Source organism: Rhea pennata, chromosome 2 (genome assembly GCF_028389875.1).
Source record: "Rhea pennata isolate bPtePen1 chromosome 2, bPtePen1.pri, whole genome shotgun sequence".
Taxonomy (NCBI): Eukaryota; Metazoa; Chordata; class Aves; order Rheiformes; family Rheidae; genus Rhea; species Rhea pennata.
Genome location: NC_084664.1, coordinates 59,972,003 through 59,996,681, shown reverse-complemented (window position 1 = coordinate 59,996,681; position 24,679 = coordinate 59,972,003). Strand labels below are relative to the sequence as shown.

Sequence of the window (24,679 nt, the reverse complement as noted above, 5' to 3'; positions counted from 1 at the left end):
CTTAGTTATTGTTGATAAGACTTACCTACAGGAATCTCTATGTCCCTGCAACCAGTGGGAAAAAGTCTGGAGCAAAGATTTGCCCTAGGCATAAGAGGATCAGAGTAGAAAACACTTACATGCACTAGACATCCCTGTATAGGGACTGATGGGATGTACGCATCCACAAGTGTGGAGGGAGCTGGCTGATGTCATTATGAAGCCACTCTGAAATATCTCTGAAAGGTCACAGTGACCAGTGGAGGTTCCTGAGGACTGGAAAAAAGCAAGTGTCATTCCTACCTTCAGTGAGAGTAAGAAAGGGCATCTGGGGAACTACAGGCCAGTCAGCCTTACCAGACAAAGAAGGTGACTGAGAATAGTCAGTGAATGTTTATGAAAGGGAAATCATGCCCAACCAACCTGAGATGATGATGATAAGATTGGGGGTGGGGGAGAGCAGTACATGTTGTTTACCTTGACTTCAGCAAAACATTTGACACTGTCTCCTATAGCATTCCTAAAGACAAACAGATGGGCTAAGTAAGTTAGTTCAGCTAGTTTTCAGCCTCACTTACTACCAGGCTGAAAGAGTTGTGATCAGTGTCACAAAATCCAGCTGCAGTCCAGTCACTAGTGGACTATCCCAGGAGTCAATACTGAAGCCAACCTTGGATGAGACGGAATGCACCTTTGGGAAGTTTTCAGATGATACAAAACTGGGAGGATTGGCTGATAATTCAGAAGGACCTTCACAGGCCGGAGAAATAGGCAGAGAAGAACGTAAAGAAGTTCAACAAAAGGAAATGCCAAGTCTTGCACCTGGGGAGGAATAACTCCATGCTCTAGTATACACTAGAGGACAACAGGCTGGAAAGCACCCTTGTAGAAGAGGACCTGGGATCCTAGTGGACACCAAGTTGAATTTGAGTCAGCAATGTGCTCTTGCGGCAAGGAAGGCCAACAGCACCCTGGCTTGCGTTCACAGAAGCATTGCTAGCAAGGTGATCTTCTCCTCTGCTCAGCACTGGTTAAACACATCTGGAATGCTGAGTCCAGTTCTGGGCTCTCCAGTACAAGAAAGGCACAGGCAAACTCAAGTGAGTCTAGTAAAGGGCCACTAAGACAATTAAGGAACTAGGGCATCTGATGTGAGAGAGCTGAGAGTGCCTGGCCTTGTGAATAGAAGGCTCAGGGGAATCTTATCAATGTGTATAAATTAGGTATTGGGAAGGAGTAGAAAAGCAGCAGCTACAGTCTTCTCACTTGTTCCCAAGGACAGGACATGAGACAATGGGAAAAGACTGGAATGCAGGGAATTCCATTCAAACACACACACAAAGAACATTTTTTTTTTTTTTTTTTACTGTGAGGGTGATCAAACACTGGAACAGGTGGCCTGGGGAGGTCACAGAGTCTCCATCCTTGGAGGTATTTAAAACCTGACTAGAAATAATCCTGAACAACCTACTCTGATTGATCCTGCTTTGAGCCAAGGGTAGAACACAGAATCAGTAAGGTGAAAAAAGACCTCTCCAGAACATCTAGTCCAACCTCCCTGCTCAAGCAGGGTCACTTAGAGCATGTTAGACAGCATGTTATGTCCAGAGAAGGAGACTCCAACCTCTGTGGGCAACGTGTTCCAGTGCTCTGTCACTCTCACAGTAAAGAAATTCCTCTTCATATTCAGGCAGAACTTCCCGTGGTTCATTTTGATTTCACATGTCCCTTCCAACTTCAATGATTCTTCAATGATTAACTTAAAAGTGTTTGTAAATACACTGATGGAAACTATAGGATCCATTTTCTTTGCATATACTTAACAAGAACAGAGTATACTATTAGTTAAGAGCTCCAAAATCAGTTCTGTAGAAGTTAGTACAAAAACACTAGGAAAAATGCAGCCACCACTTATCAGGAATATGGGGGGAGAGGGAGGAAGGAAGGGGAGAAAATAGCTTTGAAAAGTTAAAACTGGTATGAGAGAGAGAGAGAGTTAAAAGGGGTGCAGTCTCATTTGTTATTGACCAAATGTCAATTATGATTGAGCATATGGTGATACTAGTTTCTACCTTGCCTAAAGCAGCTTAAGATGTTTCAGTCACAGCTCTCTTGGCTAGAAGTGTTTTATTTGTTTCCTCTTAGATGTCTAGTTTCAACTCTGCCGGAAGAGTTTAGGAAATCATGATACAATAACAGATACTTCAGACAGTAAGAGAAGATTCTGCTGCCACGTTCACCATTTCTTCCAAAAGCAAAGAATACATTAAACAAGTAAAAATATTCTTTGTGTGATCAAGAATAGTTTTAAGTGACATGCACCTGAAACTATTAGGCAAAAAAAGTTCAGCAATCACAGTAACAAACAAGTATTCTCCAATACTGACATCATTATTTACAGTAACACCATCTGTCTGACACAAAAATCATCCAAGGGTTTCAGTGTGGTTTGGTTTTTTTAGTTTAAAAATGGATTGAGCTGACTTAGTAGTCCATTTATGGAGTTGATAGCACTTAACCTTTGCTGAAATTGTGTATTTATGAATACCACCCTAAATCACTTTTTCTCAATATCCTTTAATATAGAAACTAAATAATGAAATACAGTAAATAAACTGAATTTGTTAGTATTCAAAGAAGTTAGTTCTTTTGAATGATTTTAAAACTCTCCGATTCAATTTGACCTACAAGTGTTCATTTCTAATTAATTATAGATAACATAAGGATAGAGTTACGTAAAAACACAAACATTGGACTAAGTTCTAAAATAAGTGTGTGCACATAACTCTTATTGCTTTAAGTGAGCATTCCATATGCCAAATTTTTAAGGCATCGTAGATTGTTGTGCAAGTAAAGATCGAAAATATTTACTGCAATATTCAGAATTAATTTAAAGAAATCAGCTAGGCAAGGAAATTTTCAGATTACTGCCTGATATAAGTTTTGCTCTACACTGTATCAGAAAAATGAAACTACTGTTCTATTATAGCATATGCATATGTTATTTCTATATGCTAATACATCTTTTTGTTTTATTACTTTTTTTTTTAAATACAATGATTCAAGTCAAACTGAGTAAGAGTCTCTAATCCTTAAACAATCAGTCAGCTATACTGGCCTTTTTGGATTTCATCTACAGAAATTAAACATGATTCTTATTTTTAGCATTTCATGTTTAGATTTTCAGTTGCCCTTCTGCACATTATTAGAATGTTAAGTAACTGCAGTTATTGAATAACTGCAGTATTTGAAGACAGTTTCCTTTATTTCTATTTTCAGGTAGTTTGTTATTTAAATAAGGGGAAAACTAATTAGCGAACACTTAACATAGATTACATGCAAAAACAGTAATGTAGTAATGAAACCCCACCCCCACCACTTTAAGGCCTAAATCTCTAGAAATCATGCTGAGTCACCTCTCATAGGGAAACAACTACTAAAATTAAATAAGTTTAAATGAGACTCATGCCTCTGTATCAACTCATTTACTATGTCTCCTTACTCCTCAAATATGGGAGCCTATACTTACTCTTTGTCCAGCTGGAATAACTGATTTCTAGAACTAAACATAGCTATTCATCATGCAAGCCTTTTATAAACATGCAATTTTTTGTCTTCTGTAGGAAGTTCACCAAATATTTTTGTTCATTGCTTTTTCCTCTCATACAAGAACACTTCTGAATCTTTCTTTCTGCAATTTGGGAACTGCAATACAAGGGTAAGGCTTAAAAGGGAATTACGAGAATGTTGGAAAACAGATGTCATAAATCAAATAAGAAGGGTTTGGACAACATTGGCATTGAAAGTTACAGTCTATAACAAACCTGTTTTTCATAGTTCTACTTACTTTAAAACAATCTGAGATTTTGTTTCAGTTAATTTATTTATAGAATTAAATTTAATAATCTTTCTTAAAGCTAATAAATATGTCAATGAAACATCTCACTTGCAATAAGCTATTTTAGCCTTAAAATACAAAAACAATAGTTTATAATGCAGAATTCTTCTGAAAAGTATCTTGTATATTTACATCACCACTTCGTAATTTACAATAAAAAGCATAATTAGGTCAAAGCTGTTTTAGATCTAACAGCTTTTCTCAGTCCACCCTTCCTTTCTATTTTTAGAATGCAGAGGGGTAAGATTTTAATGCAGTTCACAACCATATACATTTTTGCAGTAAGGCTCATTTTTATTGGATAAGTCGTGGCTGGCTTTTACCATATTCAGAATTTGTTTTCTAGATGAATTATGAAAGAGCACAATTGCTCTGATGGCATCTTTTCCAATTAAGGTCTCTACAGAGATGCCAGTTTAACAAATGTACTCAATAACATTTAGAGTCTTAGGAATACAAACTCATATTTCAATATAAAGTACTATGTGTAACTTTGTCCTTGAACATTAAATGTCATCACATTCGCTTATAGGAATGTGCTACAAGGCTAATAAACAAGTGAAAGACCAAGATCACCGTGCATTCAAAGAAGCTATTAGCTTTCAACAAACTAATGCTGCATGAGAACTAACCAGGAAATGCAGGGCTGTTAACTTTCTCTAAATACCTTGAGTTTTATATGAAGTGCTTCTCATCTGGCAGTCAGATATTGAATCTTCTTCTTCATCTAAAATTCCAAAATTTATGTAAAAAGCCAAAATAAAGACCACTCTGGTAACAGAACAGACAGCTTCCAAGATAAAAGGAAAAAGAAGGGAAAGGAAGCAAATAGGAGGGCCAAGACTTTGCTGAGAAAAGCAGAAAATAATGTAGACTTCTTGGCTCTGATTTTGTTAAAGATTGCATAGATTTCTAAAATAGGTATTCATCCTGAAACATCAACACTTTCACATCAGGAACAGCCAGGCTCCATTCAGCCATCCACTCCCAAGTAGCCTTTTAAATCTAAGTCACTTATAAACCCTTACCAACAAACCCAAACCCTACATACAGACTGCCTTTTGTCCAGAGACATGTGGTAGCACATGCTCGGGTCGCAGTGCACAGCTGACCAAACTCTGCTAGCAAAAGCAATTTAAACAGGCGATTCCAGAAAAGAGCCATGTGCTGATTCTTGGTGTTCAGGGGCTTTATATGTCAATAAGCAGTCTGGAAGGGACAGGTGAGCATATATGCGAGTCTTAACGATCAGCAGAACAACAAGACCAAAATACAGTAACCAGCTATTTGCAGGGAACTGCAAGACACAGATATCTGGGGATTCACATAATCAGCTGTTAATTGACTCACTCTCATTACCATTAATTGAGGACTTCCTTTTATGCCTAAACTATTTATTGAGCTATTTACTCTTAGCTATTTGTGTGACAATATCTGGATGTTTTACTACATAACATTCAGCCATATTTTCTTTGGTATAAATGAATCACATGAAGAGCATCCTAGTGTATTGCTGGCTTTCTATCTGGAGGGTATAAAAAAGTCTTAACTTCCACTATCAAAAGTGCTATTCTGAGAGAGAAATCTATTTTCCAGACTTTGGTAATGCATATCACATCTCCAACAGGCATTAATGGGGATAATTTGCTCAGGTCATTATTTTGCATACCTGTGGATAGTAAGTCTGCATAGGGTGATCTAAGAAACTGCATTAACTATGACCCAATTATTTTGGAGGTAACTACAAATACTTGCACATCCAATAGATATTCAATTTCCATCAAAAAATTACCTCACATGAATAGATGATTTTTTTCACTCTTGACATTTAAAATATGAAGGAACAAAGTTTCTGATTTCTCCAAAAGAAACTGCAAGTCATACATAATTTGGCAATGTGATAAAACTGATTACCACCTAAACAATACACTATAGTAATTTGTTCATTCTCACTACCAAACTCTCTTCTGTACAGAAGTACCTAAATGTGCCCATGTTCATTGTATCCACTTGGGCTTATTTTAAAGCCGGAGATCCAAGGATTTTATTTTACCTTAAAAAGATTCACTGAGAAAAAGCGTTTAATTCAGAGCAGTGCTGTGTACACACCAAAGTATTTTCGTCCAGTGTGTGCACTGCCTTTTTCACAGCAGCACGACTGGGAAGCTGACAGGAGAATATCCGTGACATTTACTTATTTACAACAGCTCAGCAGAGGGGACATCAGCTAGAGCACAGCAGTGCTAAGGCAATTTTCTTCACAGAAGACTGTTTTGTATACTGATATCCATCCAAATAGCCATCTGTGGTAGTGTGACAGATGCAAGACTTTAAAACCATAGACATTTCAAAGAATGATATTGACATCTGCTGTATGCTATACATGTACCAAAAAAATATGTTGCACCTATTTTATTAGTGTTAAGTTTATTTGAGTCCAAGTCAGGTAAGTCATGTAAATAAGCCTGATAGACTTTTTTTCTCCAGAAGTCCTCCAAGCAAATTGGAAAGTGCTTGTTTGTTCTGACTCAAGAAATCCTATCAGAGCAACATTGACGAGGTTAAAAGAAAGGGTTCTCATCTGGAGTCACCTAAGCATATTCAGATAAGCAAAGCTAATCTACACTGTAATTATTGCTTTAAACAAGCTAACTCTTGTAATGGTAGCAATCAAACCACCAAAACATGAAACTTAAGGTGCTTTTGCTAGCAAACTCCTTCTTTGCCTTTTTATCTTATCAAAATAAGCAAATGCCTGGACCACATCATTGAGTTTTTTTTTGACAAGGCTCAATTACTGCTAGTACATCAACCAGACTACTTCCAGGGCAGCTCATACGCTACAGTGCTAAAACCGAAGTCACGGCAGCAACCTCATGTAGGACAAAAGTCTGACGAACTTGTGTATGAATCCAATTTTTGTGCAACTGATGGATAATGCCTTGCTAGATAGCATCTTATTGTCTATTATGTTTCCTCAGTAATACTTTTGTCCTAAAATTTGGGACGTGAAGCTGACATTGAGGTGTTAAGATTATCACTGTGAGTTGAAGATAAGAAATGGCAGGAACAAAGAAAACAGTTATGCTGTAGTACTCTGGGTACTCTGTGCGGGCACAAAAAGTGACTGGATAAATACTCAAAGGGTGGTTAACTCTCAAATTGTTATTTGTAATCCCAAACAATCCCCTGATGATGACTGAAAACCACTCACTCAGAAGTATGCAGGCAGAGAGACAACAAGATCCTAGAAAAATATCAGAAACTGCAGAACTGCTGGACTGTCAATACACAATTAAATATTGTTACTTATCCATGGAGGCCATAATTTTCACAGACAAATAGAAATGCCTGAGCAGCTGTCAGACTCCAAAGCAATGCATTGCCAAGGCGCAACACCATACTGGCGCATGCAAGCCGATGGGGGCAACAGAATTGAGGTTTGACAGGATCACTCAATGATGAAGCAGAAAAGAAAAACTGTGAAGCCTGGTGTTTACATATTACTCTTTATGTGGTTTTGACTGGAAAAAAGCTCTAGAGGAGCACCAGGAGTGCAGTCCTTATCTCTATATAGCATGCCTTTTGTAGTATCTTTTCTTCTAGCATAGTGCACTCTTTCTCCTTCTGCTTTTCCATGAGGATACAAAATTAATTGTGCTTGACATGCTGTGTATTTTTTTAAGTAGGTATTTTTAGTACTTTGAGCCATTTGTCCTTGTTTCCTATTTATTAGGAACTTTCTCACACTCAGATCTGTGTCATGCACCAGATGGCATGATCAGGCCGTTGCAATTTCATTCATGTTTCAAGTAAAACCTACCACATGCAATCTAGGTTATGAAATATTTGGTATCTTTAACAATAGTGGTAATATTAGGTAAACACAAAACCCCAAAACCATAAAGGTAGGTTCATCTTTCTTTTATCAGTTTTCTTCTCAGTTATAAAATACTTATGAAAATACCATTTGCCATGTACCAGAAATGAGCCATGACAGAGCTCATATATATTGCAACTGTCCCTTTGGAGGAAGCAATAACTTCTCCCTGGAATTTAACAAAAGAGTACTGAAAACACATTTAAAATCTTAACATTAACTTAATATATTGGTAGCAAGCATGAGCTTCCTTTCAAAACACTACAAGAAGATGCATTTTTGCTCAGCTAATGTTCCAGACTGACTGAAAACCGACTGAATATATTTAACACCTTGCACAGTTTAGACACCTTGCACAGTTTAGACTGATAGATTGACTATGAGAAGGACGTACTAGCTCCTTCTCAACAGCATACAGCCTATCCTCACATCATTTCCAGTTAGCTCAGAGCACAGAAAGAATTTGCTTTTGTCCACACCGATTTTTACATAGGTATGAAATGCCATACTGATTTATCCAGCCAAATAACCTGTTGCCGTCGCAACAATACCCAGAGTTAGGGTGAGGTCAGGAGCCCGCAACCCCGCCCGCCCCTGGGCCACACCACACTGACTCCCTAGGGAGGATGCGGCAAATGGCGTTTATTGCGTCGTTACAATTCTTTATATACGCGCTCGCACTGTCTTTTCCTGTCTTAGCCCTGCCTCGTCAGGACGTCACATCCCGTGATCTTCCGCAGCGCCCCGTGTCGCCTACCACAAGTCCCCCTCTCCATGCTACAATACAGTCGTTGTTTCTTGAATCATCAGGAGACGTTGATACCCAGAGTGAGGACGCCGTAACTCATTAATTGTACGCCGCAAGCTGCGTACACATGCGGCAAAGCCAGGGATGCCAGTGCTGTAAGCGGGCTGCAGCCTTGTAATTCTCAAGCCAGTGTGAAAGCCCTAAAGCAAAGCTAAGCGTGCATAGCAACTCCCAATCCTTGTGAACTCGGCATCATTCTCTTTCCCGCGACGCTGCTCTCATGATATCAGCCGGTCACAAGAACGTATTTCCTCCTTACGGAACCTGCAAAAGACACTTGAGAACTAAGGTGAGTATTATTGATGGACATCAGGACGTATCCACCGCGCTGGTACCCAGCGTATTGCCTCTCCCTTGCGGATCGCCGCGTATCCTCTTCCTCCTGTTATAAAGGTCCAACCATCCTCCCAGACCCCTGACTCAGGATCTCGAACCCTGACTGGAGGGCCGTCTTCCACCGCTGCTTTGGCCCAATGTTTGTCGACCGGAGCATTTCGATTTTCCCCGCGCACAAAATGATTCAGGCCAAATAGTGCGCGAGCTAAAAGGTTGGCCTGGAGGGGTAAGGGGACACGCTTCCCACCTATGCCCAATCCGTCCCCCCTCCCCAAGCGCCCGTAAGCGTTGCTTCAGAACTTGATGGGTACGTTCGACTATGGCCTGACCTTGGCTGTTATATGGAATTCCCTGTTTTAATTGGATGCCCCATTTGTTGGCCCACTCCCGGGAACTATGAGCAACAAATGCGGCTCCATTGTCTGTTTTGATGACCTCAGGAAGTCCCAAGACAGCGATTGTTGTTTCCCAATGAGATTGTGCGGCTTTGGCGGTTGCTTTACGGTGACAGGTAGCCACAAGGTACGTGCTGGCCGTATCAATGGTGACGGCAAGCCACGCTTGCGGTTGGAAGGGCGCATGCCAGGTAAAGTCAGTTTGCCAGATCTGGTTAGGCTGTAGACCTCGAGGGTTAACTCCCGCCCCCCACAAAGGGCTATGTTGACAGTATGGGCAGGTGGCTACCACTGCTCTTGCGTCTGAGATGGAAATGTTGCACGATTTGGCTAGTCCACGTGCACCTATGTGAAAGTGGTCATGGAGTGCGCGTGCGTCCTGAAGGGTGTACACCCGCGTCGCGGCTTGGTCTGCCACTGCGTTACCCCTTTGGTAGTATCCAGGGACATTGGTATGGCTCTTTACATGTAATATGGACACAGTACTTCCGCGATCCTGTAGATGGCTCTCAAGCATACAGGCAATATCCGTGCCCGCCCAGCCGGGCGTGGCCATGGAGGCCAGGAGCTTAAAGACAAACATAGAATCTGTGACAATGTTTACATGGCCCTCATACGGTAAGTCGAGAGCCAGGCACACGGCTTTTGCCTCCAAAAATTGTACTGATTGAGCGGTATCTTGGCAGAAACAGACTGCCATTCACCCTTGTCTTGCCATACTACTACCGCTCGGCCCGTTTGTGATGAGGCATCTGTAAAGACTGTCAGGCCTGGTTGAGGTCGCGTCAGTACTCTGACTGACGCGGATGGGTGAATAATGCGCAAGTGAGTCCAACCTTGGAGCGTTGGCCCACATCGTATCTTCCCAGGGTATCCTTCTAAAGCTAGCACTATTTTTTTTCCTGGTTGCATAATTGCTCCTCCCAACACTGGGTTTTATATGGGAGCCAGAGAGTGGAGGGTTCGGTACCAAACATACGCAGAGCGGCCGTCCGCATCTTCGTTATCATGGCCGCTAGCACACTAGAGTGGGGCACAAATGCACTATGCATTTGCGAGGAAAAGTTACTCCAGACAGCACATTCTGGGCATGCTCCAAGACATGCTTTATGGTTGCCCCTATCGACGCTCCTTTTGGCGCCGTGAGCAGTGCGCTCTTAGTCTGTTCATTGCCCTGCTGATGAATACACTCCAGCATAATTGCGTTCTTGGCCTCCCCCGGCAAGGTTGCTGCCGATTCTAGGGAGGCCTGCAAACGGTTGCAAAAATCGGCAAAATTTTCCGTTAATCCTTGCTTCACCTGTGTCCATGGTTCGGGGGGTTTCACATAACGCTGTAGATCATTGAATGCTTCACGGGCTGCCCGCGCTGTGGCGTTCAATTCTGCAGTCCGTAGACCGGCCGCTTGCTGTTGGGCAGTTAGCCCTGCATCAGACCCTTTCAGGCGCCCCAAAGTGGAGTGCCTGAGGGGGCTCTGCGGATCTTGTGTCGCCTGTATCAACGTTTGATGTAGCCTACTCGCCCACTGCTCTTTCCACAGGACATTCTCAGTCGGTGTTAAAATCATCTGCGCTAATTGGCGACAGTCCGCCGGGGTGGCCGGGCCTGCACCCAACAGGTTATCAAGCATTGCCTGCGTGAGCGGGTGATTCAGGCCGTGTTCTGCCTTTGTTTTAATCAATTGTGTAATCACTTTAGCATCCCAAGGCCGCCACTCCATCCCCGCTGTGGTTATAGTCACAGGGAACATCTGTACTGCTGCTCCCGGGCGGACGGCCAAACCAGATAGCAACACATTTTTAGCAACAAGGTCCCAATTGGGCAGCTGGATTGTCTCACTGCTTCGCTTCCCACCCCCTTGCTGCACTATACGTTTCTGCCTCCCAACTTCTTCCTCCAATCATTGCAGCACCTCAAGCACCTTGCGCATGTCTGAGCTAAGTTCTGAGTGGCCTTGACTGCCTGGGTTGTCTTGACTACCACCTCTCCCCACGTCCTGTTGTTCTTTCCATTCTCCTTCACCCCCCGCCCTCGTTGTGCCCACATCCTGTCGCTCTGGCGAGTGCGCAGCCGCTGATGGACCGCGCATACGCTGCAACTGCTCCGTTAACTTCTGTATGTCTGCATCAGCTTCTGTCCTGCTCCTCTCTCCCCCCGGTGCTCCCTCGGCTCCCCAATTAGATTTAATCAAGCATCCCGGCAACCAGTCGTCGGCAGGCACCACCGGACGCCTGTCGACGGGAGCCGATGGAAGCGAGGCATCTGCCTCACTCTCAGGCTCTTCCCGGACAGGAGGCAATCCTCCGCCGCCCGGAGTGTAATGGGCGGCTCGCAACTCCTCCCAAGGATAACCAGGAGGTGTAGGATTACGCGTTTGCGGCGCTGCAGCCGACACCGGCTGCACCGGCAGAACTTGCGGCTCCAATGGGGACAAATGGTCCTCATCGGCGTTGTCAGCCGCTTGCGTCACCGATTTGGATACCCCCGGCGAGTTCGAGGGGTCCCCCGTTTGGGTGCCCTGCGGCTGCGAGTCATACAGCAAGCCCCGTGCTGCCTGCCAAGCCTCCTGCTCCTCCCGCGCTCGGCGAAGCAGGGTAAGCACAACACCCCAAGCCTTAAGATCTTTTCCCGAGTGGCCGGACATAGTCCGCTCCGCTAACACCTCGGAGCACCGAGGCCAATTTGATGAGATAAGAATGTCAGCAGGACGCTGTACAGCACCCTCCTGGATTAGGCGTTCAACACACGCCGAAATTGCGCTCGACTTCACAGAAGTTCCCCATTCCTTCGCGCACATTTGAATTACCTTAATCACCGCTTCCATCGTCTGTCTGGCGCCACCCCCGTCGCCCCGGCGACTACCCTCACCCAATCACGTCGGGGTCACCACTTTGTTGCCGTCGCAACAATACCCAGAGTTAGGGTGAGGTCAGGAGCCCGCAACCCCGCCCGCCCCTGGGCCACACCACACTGACTCCCTAGGGAGGATGCGGCAAATGGCGTTTATTGCGTCGTTACAATTCTTTATATACGCGCTCGCACTGTCTTTTCCTGTCTTAGCCCTGCCTCGTCAGGACGTCACATCCCGTGATCTTCCGCAGCGCCCCGTGTCGCCTACCACAATAACCTCTCTTTGGCAGTGCTCAGGTGTGCAATGATACTGCTGCAGAACACTCTTCTGACTTTCAGAAAGTTGCTGATCAGAGAATTCCTGCATCAGTGGTGCTGTCTTTGTTTTTAATAACCCTCAGTGGGAATAAAGGGAAAAAATACAATTGCTTTTTGAATCTGTCAAATTTTATCATCCACAGCATCTCCTCATGTGGAGTTCTATAGTTTGGCTACACATTGCGTCAGTAACCACTCTCTTTTCTGTTTTGAAGCAACAAATCACTAATTTCATTTGAAGTCTTCTACTTCTTTTACCGGAAGAAACCACGAACAAAAAATTCCTCCTCATCCTGTAATGACACTTCTGTTTTTAAATAGCTCTATCATATCAGCCTCATTTTAGAGCCCTAGTCACTTTTATTGCTCCTCGTACAGAAGGTATCCCATGACTCTAATCACCTTTGTCACCCTTTTCTGAGCAGTATAACTGCTTGGAGTTTTCAAAATAGAGGTACACTACAGCTTTTTACAGTGCCATAATCTTGTTCTCTGATTTGTTCTCTGTGCTTTTCCTAATTAATCATAACAGTCAACTACTTTTCTAACCACTGCAGAGTACTGATTTGACATTTTCTACTGTAACCTCAAGATCTCATTCCTAAATGGCAAGTCAGCTCAGAGCCCATCATTTTATATGTAAAGTTCAGATTGCTTTTTCTGATGTGCCTAATTTAACTTTCCCCCACATCAAATTTTATTCGAGTTTATTATTTAGTCAATCTCTTAAGACCCTTCTGTAATTCTTCACTATCAGTTCCTGAATGACTTCACTATTCCACATGTGACAGTGCTGGCAGCAAACTTTGTGATCTCACAACTCACTCAATTTTCCAATTATTTTTAGTGTACATGTTAAACTGTCAGCAAAGAATTCTGCTGACAGGAGTGATCTCCTTCCACACCGGCCACTGACCACACACCCCTGCAGTTTGTCTCCCACCTGTCTCCTGTGCAAGGCAGGTGTATTAGTGCTTATTGCTTACATGGCAATAAACGCTGCTAGCATCTGTGAGGCCCAGTCATGATGTGCATTGCGCCAGGCACTGTGTCCATCCAAACACCACAGACAGGCAGTTTCCTCAGTTCCTTTCTTATTCAGTCATTCTGAGAAGTAATTTGGAGTCTATGTTCCTCTGTCTTGAGGAAGATCATTTGACTTTAATATTTTTATTGCTAAATATGTACACACACACAAAGGAATCAGGTGTTCATTTTCTGCGGTAAGATAAAAGTTCACTATTCAAGAGATGGCATTAGACAGCATTCTAGTGTGGTGCAAACTTAGATTTAAAAAAAAGGAGGGAGGAGAAAGAAGTAAGAAAGTATATTTTAAAAAGAAGCATAGAATCAGTAAACTATTTTATCAGTTTATTCTGCATAATACATATTTTAGATGAAGTTCAATTTAACATGATGGACTTCAATACTCATCGGATAAATGCCATGTTGAACTAGAGGACAACCATGTTATTCTCATCTTTAAAGTTGCTTCTATTCATGTAATATAGCCTCCTCTGACTTCAGTTTGGCATGTACTGTGTACCTGCCAGCAATGATTCAAGTGAAATGATCACTTAGAGAAAAAAAAAGATCATTTAATTGGTATTTTATGACAGAGTAAAGTGTGACTTAGTATCACAAAGAAAAGTAGTATGAAAAGATGGAATTGGCACTAAGATGATGTATAAAGATCTGTCTTGAGGAAACAAATTCTGCTTCCCCAGATTTCACATAATAAAAAGAAAAATACCTTGTGTAAAATTTTTAAAAGGCTCTCAAGTCCCATTTCCAAAGTTTTAAAATCCCTTGGGACATGGCTCACCGATCAAATTGCAAGAATTGAATCTGATGTAACTGTTGAACATTTTGTTAGAGTTTTATGAAATACACATTTACGTTCCTACATACATACAGATATGGAAAACAATTCATACCTAAGAAACAATGGAGTTATATAATGAGAAATAGTAACTTCTCATTCAGAAAATAAAAGAAGTATTTTATATATAAAGCTAACAGCAAATTCACAACAGAAAGCAAGTACTTTAAGGAACATTCAGGGAATTCAGGATAACACTAGCACCTTCCACTAAAAATCACTTCATCCCACAACAGCTTTTAAAATACATTAATTTTAACCAACGTTGCTGGGAAACTCAGAGGAAGAGATACAAAGTGGCTTGATGACTATTTTAGAGCATATTGAAAAATATCTATTCAAGGCCATCCAGCCTTCAACGTATCAGCTTTCTAGTGCTTGCATAGTAGAGAACATTCTGATGTACACTGGATCACACCCAGCTAGCTGCCCACATCTAAGCACTGCAGGAACTCATCAAATCTCATTAGACATCCAGAATAAGTAAGAAACTGGGTTAGCATTCTTTTCCTGCATTTTGCAATGTGACAATTACAACTTTGTGCTCAAAGGCTGGGGAGGATGGAGAGAAACAAATCCAAAAAGAAGAGAGCAGTCAATTTGTTTTCTTCGTTATTTAGCAACCCACCTGGGATCAGCAGTGCCAGCTGTGGATTTTTCTTTTGCTGCCTTATTCAGAGCTAAATGGGGTAATTTTGCATCACAACTTTCTGCAGCCTGTGTATGCTATGCTACATGTTTTGAGCTTTTTTATCCCTAGATGTATATACTGTCACTCCCAGGTACGAGCAAGATCATTTAACACCTCGTACCGTTCACTAAGATGATACACATGGCGATAAAGGTGATAGACTGAAATGAAAGTAAGGCAGTACAATCCACCAAACTTCAGGCAGCACTGCATCTGGTGTCATGAAAAACTAGTAAATGCATTAACAAATAGATTTTTCCTCTTCAAAGTTTTAAAAAATGGAGTGCAGTTCCCAGTTTCTCCTTCATCTCAGTTCCTAAAAATTATATTGCTCTAACTCTAACATTAAATATATCATCATAAATGTTCAAATAAGTTAACATCCTCTCTAACTTGCCCTACGTTTTAAGTTTGTCCAGGTTTTTAAGAGACAAGATGCTTATATACAAAATTCAACAGGTTTAATTAACACTGGATTGTATGATTTTTTTTTTTTTTTAACTTCAGTTTGCGTATGTCCACATATGGGATTTCTCTGAAAAAAGCTATTGGCTCAAAGTGAAACTCATAAAGATTGTTGAGTTTCTTCTCATTTCCCTACTCAAACCCTGAGAAACCCATATACTGCCCAGCCTTCCCCCAGCAGAAATTATTTGTTTTAATAAGAGATTTGCAAGCCTTGAAATGAAATAACATTTAAGTGTTGTACTTGAAACCCAGCTAGTTAAACATAGTTTAATAACTCCATCAAACATGTTTTAAGTTTTTTGAGCCACCATCTGTCATACTGGAAGTAATTTAGATAATTTAATGTTTCACATCTTTTTTTATAGCTCCAGTTTCAGAAAAGTGGAAGAGACAGAAGAAAGGACAATACTTTGGAGTCATTATTATGAAAAGGTTCTACCATTTGAGGCTACACCACTGGCATAACCTTATCCTAGAAATGTGCAGAACCTACACAGTAAAGAGCAATGATTAATTTAGTATTTCAGAGACCTGCACTCCCACATTTTGAATAACAGAAAACATTGGCAACAGTTTTGTGAACTCTGAAGGTCTAGTCTTTTCCCGTTTAGAAGTTGATACGATCCATTTTTTAAAAAGAATTAACTGCAAAATGGAAAAGCCAGGGAGCTGATGTTCTCAGCAGAACACACAGGAAAGGGAAAAGAATTAAGCTCACAGAAAAAATAAGTACAGAGAGAAAAATACAAGCTTGAAAGTGTACCAGAAGATGAGCACTTTAATTTAGTAGCTGCAGGACCTTGGCTTTCTCCTTTTCTTATTTTTAATTTGTTGGAAGGTACTCCAGAGTTTTTCTCTCTTATTTTGTTAAAAAGTTCAGCTCTCATCCATATTTCTAGTCATATTTAATACTGTGAGATTAAAGTTTCTCATCATCACTATTATCACATCTTTTTTTAATCATCTATTTTTTTCAGGGCCAGAAGAACCCCCTACGATTTGGTTTACTCAAGGCCACAGACTAGTTTTGCCCTATGCTGAGTCATCAGGCAATCAATAGTTTAATGCTTTTGCAACTCAATGAATCACCTAATTAGTAACCTCCTAAAAAAGAAATGAGTTAATTACATTTAACTTCTTCAGAAAGATTAAATGATAGCCAATTCACTTTCCCGAGGCTTTTTTTTTTTTTTTTAATTATTATTTCCACCACAAATCATGGCTTTCTATTCCAAATGCACTTCCCATCATGTACCTGTTCCTTTTCTACTGGAGACATGAATGTCAGGCCATGTAACCATGTTTGTTCTTTGCATGCCTAATTAAACATCAGCCCAAGCAAGCAGGTCTAGGGAGTCAGTGGACCTATATTTACTTATCTCAGGAGTAGTACAGGAGGATGATGGATTTAAAGCAGCTCTGCAATAATTTCTAAGTACAGTGTTATAGTTTGATTATTGAAAATTGTATTACTTGTGTAAGCACATGGGTTAATGCAAAAGATAGCCGTCTGTGCAAAAGAGACAGGGAAGACTAAAATGGCAAAAGCCTCTTCTCACAAAACATTTCAGAGTTAAGGAACACTGCCTTATTATTAGCTTTGATGGTTCTGCCTTCTCTCCAGTCAACCCATAAAATAACTGTTGCACAGCACATGAAAAGCTCATGAACACAGCCAATCAAACCCACTGCCAGCTTGAAATGGGATATATCTTCTCTGAAAAGAGAGATGGTAATCGCTTGGGGGAAGGCCAGGTCTCTACAGAGGTATGTACCTAGGTAAACATTACAGCAATATGACATTAGTAGAGAGAGATCCGTGTATCTTGTTTGTTATTTTAAAAGTCTTTTTTTCTCCAGAATCTTTCATTACTGCAGAAACAAACAATGTCATTTTATGACCCACTAGTCTTACACTCCAAAGAAAAAGCTGCAGGTACCCAAATTCAATCAGATTTGTTACAGAGTACTGTAGTCAACCTAGGAATCGTAGTCACAGAATTCCTCTGCAGTATATATAGAAGTATGAAAATGGATACCTACAGGGATACACTCAGAAAGACAACGTTATGTGTTACTGTTAAACTATTAGGTTGACAATAACCTAATAAGACCTTTAACCTGAAATTTTCAGCAAATCATTTACAGAGTGTTTACAAAAGGAGGAATAATCCCATTCTGTGTAACAGTCATCTGTTGGTTAGCCTAACAAACTATAGAATATGTGATCTAGGGAATATAATGCTCCTAAGACATTAAGGGAAGTATAATGGAAATTTAAAAGAAGCCATGTTCAGGACTGCTCAGGCATAAGCAAAGAACAGACTGCTTAGTTCTTCCTTCTACAGCACTCCTGCCGATTCAAAAATGCCAGTCTAATGTATTTTTTAGCCTGCCCTCTGGGAAGTGCCATCTTTGTATCCGACCTTTTGTTGACATTTGCATTCCTTTTGGCCAGAACACTGTGTGCTCCTGAGAGGGGAAAACAGGACAGAAAAACTGGTCATATTTTAAACCAAGGAAAACTGAGATAGGAAATAGAAAATCTAAATACGTTAACATTATCCTCAACAAAAGACCACTTTCTGCACAGAGAACATTCTTCCTGTGCGCAACATCTCTAGTTCTTCTTTTTCTAATTGTTCATGCTGTATCTGCCTTAATGTGAAAAGACTTCCATGGCATGTGATGCTACAAGTATTCCTGAACTAGCCAGAGCTCTGGCTAGGATTTACTAGAGATATAGCCCCTACTGTAGATATAATTCAGCCACTAAATGGTGTATTGGCCATTTGCTATTCACCAGTGTTGATCTGTTTGTTTCTGAACTCCAGTAAAAACAGGCACAGAGAGAAACAACTCCTTTATTTTTCTAAACAACATCTACTTTTTCCAATACCCTTTTCCATGAGGTCTGCAACTACAGTGAAGCCAGTTAAATAAAGGTTTGCCAATACCATGAAGCTGCTAGTACTAGAGTGGGCAGCTGTTGGTAAGTCTCTTAGGGATCTTTCAGAAGCTATACTACAGCACATTTTTTTCAGGAGGAATGAAAGATCAGCCTGAAAAATATTTCTACATAAGGGTAGAGGGTGAGGGACACAGAGTCAGAGTGCAACAAAGAATGGCATGTTATAAGAAACACCGAAAAAAATGAGAAGAGGGTTGATAGTAGTAAAGTTTGGTGGTAAGATTATGTCTGCACTGGCCTGTTATGTTTCCTCCCCTCGTCTTTTTTTCTGTTTCACAGCCCAATTCTCCTCAAATCTTCTCTGATTGTCACAAACAATGGCAAAACTTTTAATTCTGGATTATCATTTGCCTCAGTCTTTCCAAACCATATACCAAAATATAATTAAAAAATAGAGCAAGGTAGTGTGCACACAGCATATGCTTATCCATAAGATATGCTTTCAGAACGTCATCCAAAAAGACAAAAGACAAAAAAAAAAAAAAAAAAAAAAAAAAAAAAAAAAAAAGGTGCATAGATAATATATTTTAAATTTGAAACTTAATTTCTCTTGGCAAATGACACCTTCCTTGAAATCTCCATCTTAGTGATTATAAGTACAAACATCCTGTCCCTTTTAAGAGAAAAAGATGCTGACAGTTCACTGCAGATCTGAATTTTAGTGCCAGTAGTAATATGCTATCAGCATGTTCTCAACCAATGCCCGGGAACTTTATGTTTTCATTTAGCTTTCATAGAGATGAGAACACAAGATAAACTTATCAGAGCTACCATTCCTCAACCTTGCCTGGCAGCCTGGGTGATAGAGCCTGCTTTACATTCAGACAGAAGACAAATTAAACTGCACTGTGCTCTGGCTTCATGCTCTCTTCTTTCAACAGAAGCCATTCATCTCTTTGCCTTGATTGAGAGATTTTGGAGTGCTCTTGGAAAGAGCCAAGCAGAATGGAGTGAAAAATCAGGGAGATGGAAGAAAAGTAGGAGGGAGGAGAGTAGGAAGAATGCTGCCTGAAGAATTCAGGGCCATCTAACCCTAACCAAAGTAGCACGGTAATGTGTAGAAACATAATATAAGGTAAAAGCACAGTCATAAAAATATGCTTTAATTATTAAAGAAATGAATGGCTTTCGAGAGTCTGATCTGCCCAGAGAAACAAGGGGAAGAAATGACAAAATGCACCATATATCACACACTATTCAGAAGACAGATCAACTGGAAACAAGATGTCTGAATCACTTGCAAAGTGAGTTCTTCCACTGCTAAATGAACACGTGCATGATACTATAACTGACTGTCTAAAATATAGTCTGAAGAATATTGACTTATTCAAAAAAGAAAGCTCTCAGAGAACTGAAAGTTAATCATATTCTTACTCTTAAAAATTGCTAAATATTTTTAACTATTTTTAGGGAAAAAAGGTATTGAGGAGCAAGAACTCTATAGAGAGACAACCTTAATGGTGATCCTGTGAGATGTGTTGGTTTTAGAACATTGCTACTATTTTAGTGCTCCTTCAAACATTTCCTAGTTTTTGTTTCTCCACCTACTGTAAAAAGGCAGCAGAGACAGCAACACGGCCGTGGAGTCAGAGAACAAAGTTCTGGAGGAATGTGAACATAAGTCATGACTTCACTAGAAATTACCAAGAACTGGCTATTTCCAGCTTCAGATTACCTTGGATACACTCAAAAATGACTTGACTAATTGTCCTTTGTCCGCTTGTACTTCACGTTTGCACAGACCAAGCATACTAACTTCTGCAGAGCTCAACAATCTCCAAACTCCAAAAGTTACTTTGTCTCCATTTTCCATCATCTTCCAAGATGAAATGAAATACAGATTGCTTGATAAACTCAGGAAGCGTGGGTCAGATGGATAAGCTCAGGAAGTGTGGGTTAAATGAGTGGACGGTTAGGTGGATTGAGAACTGGCTGAAAGGCAGAGCTTGGAGGGTCGTCATCAGTGGCGTGGAGTCCGGTTGGAGGCCTGTGGCTAGTGGCGTCCCCCAGGGATCAGTACTGGGTCCCCTCCTGTTCAACTTCTTCATCAAAGACCTGGATGAGGGGACAGAGTGCCTCCTCAGCAAGTTTGCTGAGGATACCAAGCTGGGAGGAGTGGCTGACACACCTGAGGGCTGTGCTGCCATTCAGGGAGACCTGGGCAGGCTGGAGAGTTGGGCAGAGAGGAACCTCCTGAGGTTCAACAAGGGCAGGTGCAGGGTCCTGCACCTAGGGCAAAATAACCCTGGGCACCAGTACAAGCTGGGGGCTGACCTGCTGGAGAGCAGCTCTGCAGAGAAGGACCTGGGAGTGCTGGTGGATGACAAGTTGACCATGAGGCAGCAGTGTGCCCTTGTGGCCAAGAAGGCCAATGGTCTCCTGGGGTGCATTAGGAAGAGTGTTGCCAGCAGGTGGAGGGAGGTGATCCTGCCCCTCTCCTCAGCCCTGGGGAGGCCTCATCTCGCGTCCTGTGTCCAGTTCTGGGCTCCCCAGGACAAGAGAGACATGGAGCTACTGGAGAGAGTCCAGCAGAGGGCTACGAAGATCATCAGAGGGCTGGAGCACCTGCCCCATGAGGAACGGCTGCGAGAGCTGGGCCTCTTCAGCCTGGGGAAGAGAAGACTGAGGGGGGATCTTATCAATGTGTACAAGTACCTGAAGGGAGGGTGTCAAGGGGACGGGGACAAACTCTTTTCAGTTGCCCCGTGTGACAGGACAAGAGGCAATGGGCAGAAATTGAAGCACAGGCAGTTCCGCCTGACCGTGAGGGGGAATTTCTTCACTGTGAGAGTGACGGAGCCCTGGACAGGTTGCCCAGAGAGGTTGTGGAGTCTCCTTCTCTGGAGATCTTCAAGGCCTGTCTGGCTGCAACCCTGTCTAACATGCTCTAGGTGACCCTGCTGAGCAGGGAGGTCGGAATAGATGATCTCCAGAGGTCCCTTCCAATCTTACCGATTCAATGATTCTATGATTATCAATAGGAATTATCTTTACCCTTTGGTTTTCTACCTTCACAAAAGAGAAATCATTCTTTATACAAACAACATGCAAATATATACTATGGAATAAAACAATAAGCATTCTGACCCTCTAACTACCATCTCACGTCACTTATTGTCTTAACATTAGCATGAAGTTAGGGGACAGCAAGTGGTGTGTATTCCCTCAATTATAGTGCTCCTGTTAACACAGATGTTGCTCAAACTGATCAGTAAACCTCACAAAATAATCCATGAAAAATGATCAATTTCTGCAATATCCACTCTACATTTTAATTTATGCAGCATTCTCCTGATCACAGAGCTAAGCACTTGTTAATAATGCTTTCAGTAGGTTAATTAATGTCATTTCTATTACAGTGTGAGAGTGAACATTGAAGATTCTGAGTTTTCATAAAATTCAAAGTCATATTTTAAGTATGTCATGCCTCTTCTCTTCCCCTAAATATTACTTCAATCTTCTATCTCCAGCACCCATATTTCAGCAATGATTCTATTAAATTTGGCAGAATTGGTACATCACAAAGCCTTGACGTAAAACAATAGTGCATCCCTTTGCAACCTCTAAAGTTAATCCTATTTCATTATTGATACATGCAATACATACACAATACATATCTGAAATACTTTATGTCACTTACAACCATCTGTCAATTTGCAAACAAGATTTTCAGTTATGTAAATACATGATTCCATATCTCAACACAGCCTACAAGAAATATATATATATATATGTATATATATATATATATATATATAAAGTCTACTCATCTTGGGAGGCTTAAGAAATAATGAGCTTGAAATACTGAAGTGTCTTCCTTTCCCTCTCTTTCTAAACAATTGTTATTTACTAGACAGAAGAAACACTCAGGAAATTTTATGTTAACTCTTACTTTATCCCTCCTGAGTTGAAATATTAGCTTTCGCCTGATAAGAAAAAGTTCTTCCTTTTAGCAAAACAAAAATCATGCTATTTCTGATTTACCTAAAACAATTTCTTCCCAGTAACATTATTAGATATTTTATTAATACTAATCTCTATCTATAATCTCTCTAAAATTAACTGCTTGTCAAAAATATATTAATAAGCAGGAAGATACAGTCATATTACTTTCACAACGCCTTTCATTTCACTGTGTCTTCAAAGGACATTCCAGGATGTGATATCTTTACCCATAGTGCATAAGACTGATGACTCTTTTGTAATTACACTAGTATTAATAACAGTAACTAAGACTTTGATTAGCATCATGTCATTCTCTCATAAATTTATAATGATTTACAAACACCCTTTAAAGAAGTCCTGCAGTAAGTCTCTAAGACTGTAATTTACTGAACAAGTTCTTTATTGAAAGATATGTATGCAGTGAACACTTTCCTTAGGGAAAAAATGTCAGCAAACTGTTCATAAATGAGATCATAAAATTCTCAAACTTATTTGTTATTGGAAATTATTTTTAAATTTCATCAGTGTGTACATGATTTTTTGTAATTTGTTGGCAAACTGGAATTACATTATCAATTAAATGTGCATTTTATCTTGGTTTTGTCCCTAAACCTTATAGTAATGTCTCTGTTCTCTGATTGGGTTGTTTATGTAACTGATTAATATATCACAAATGGAAAAAATATAATGAAATTTTTATACCATATATATAAAATTTGTAATTCATGATGTCTGGGAAGTATGCCTTTATACACCTAACCAACACAGATTTCAAACAGCGTATTTGCTCACAGAAATCTTCCATCTTTCATGCAGCATTGGTTATAGAGCAACTCAAATTTAAAATTTAGGAACGAACACAAAACACTTCCAGCAAATACGCAGTCACTGGGGCTTAAAATGAGCTTTCGACAATCATTTCTAGTAATAAAAAAAAGCATTTGAATGTTCAAGGAAAATTAATACAAAGGCAAATAGAGCCAAATGTAAAGTTGTTCATAGCTGCATTTTTTTTTCATTAGTCACCCCAAAATGAATACTTTTCACCCCACTTCATAGGTAGCTAAACTGACAAACCGAGACGACTTGGTAACAGTCTCATACAGACATTCTGGAATGCACTGAACCCTCTAATTGCTAGCCTCATTTCCCCCGGGTTATAGTTTTAGGAGGATAAAAGGGGAATCCACTTTTATCTTGCAACTTTTAATTTAGGTTGGAAAATAAGTCATCTAAAAGGCAAAATACACAGTCATTATCAACAAGCATAAAAATGACAATTAGTCATCAGAGACAATAAATAGAAAATGATTCCACTATGTTATAGAAGTATTATTAGGAAACTTGAACTTCAGTGATGAAATATAATCACTTAAGTATGATAAATAGCACTTTATTATTACATAACACATTATAGAATAGTAGGGTGCATTAAATGAGGCGCAAAAGCTTTGACTGAACCACAAACACAAAATATCATTGTAACATTCCTGCTGATTAAAGCTTTCACCCAAGCTTATTAAAGGGTGGTCATAATAATACGTGCGGAGAGAAAAAGAATGGGATATACTCATGTATTCTGTCAAAAAATATATATTCATTTTAATAGTGAATTTTTGTTCAATATGTATTTTTATTGAAAAGCCTATACACACAATAATTTAATTTCTAATTAATGTTATTTTAAAACACACCCATGTGCTTTGTAGAATCTGTATTGATCCAAATGATTTTTTTTTCTTTGATTTTCATTACAAGTAAGGGTGTTTTTTTGAAAGTTTTGGGCTTACGCTAAAGGCCTAATATTGCTATATATTTACATATATTTTATATATAATTATACTCTATTTCACAAAGCAAGGACATCTCACAGGTAGTTTGCAGGTTTCTTGAGATGTTGAAAGTTAATGAAACTCCAGATCAAAAGATTTAGAAAGGTGATGAGTAACAGTCATTGTGATCACTGGAAGAGTTAAAGTCTAGGGCAATCCCTGGAACTGTTAATAATCAGATTCTTCCTGCATGTGCATTTTGGAAAGCAGAAAAGCAGAGAATGAGTGAACTGTGTAAATGATACTAATTTCAGAGCATTTTTTGTAAAAATGATAGTAAGGGAAAAATGTTCTGTATCTCAAGCTCTAAACTTTTAAAAGATATTGGACAGAAACAAATTTCATTAAGATCACCCTGAATGTTGCTACCTTGGTGGAATGGAAAGGAATCACCTTGTTTACAAGAAATGGTTTTTAACATGGGAA

At 40.3% G+C, this 24,679-nt stretch overlaps 1 protein-coding gene and 1 long non-coding RNA gene across 2 annotated transcripts in view; both read right to left on the bottom strand.

Moving 5' to 3' along the window:
• CNTNAP2 (contactin associated protein 2) overlaps positions 1-24,679 on the bottom strand; it is a 1,099,877-nt gene that overhangs the window by 453,460 nt on the left and 621,738 nt on the right. The gene's annotated exons all lie outside the window — the stretch shown is intronic.
• On the bottom strand, positions 8,380-12,423 carry LOC134137093 (uncharacterized). The gene is made up of 2 exons (XR_009957623.1): positions 12,103-12,423; positions 8,380-8,829 (listed from the first exon to the last, which is right to left on the bottom strand). It is a non-coding gene; the product is annotated as an uncharacterized LOC134137093 (long non-coding RNA).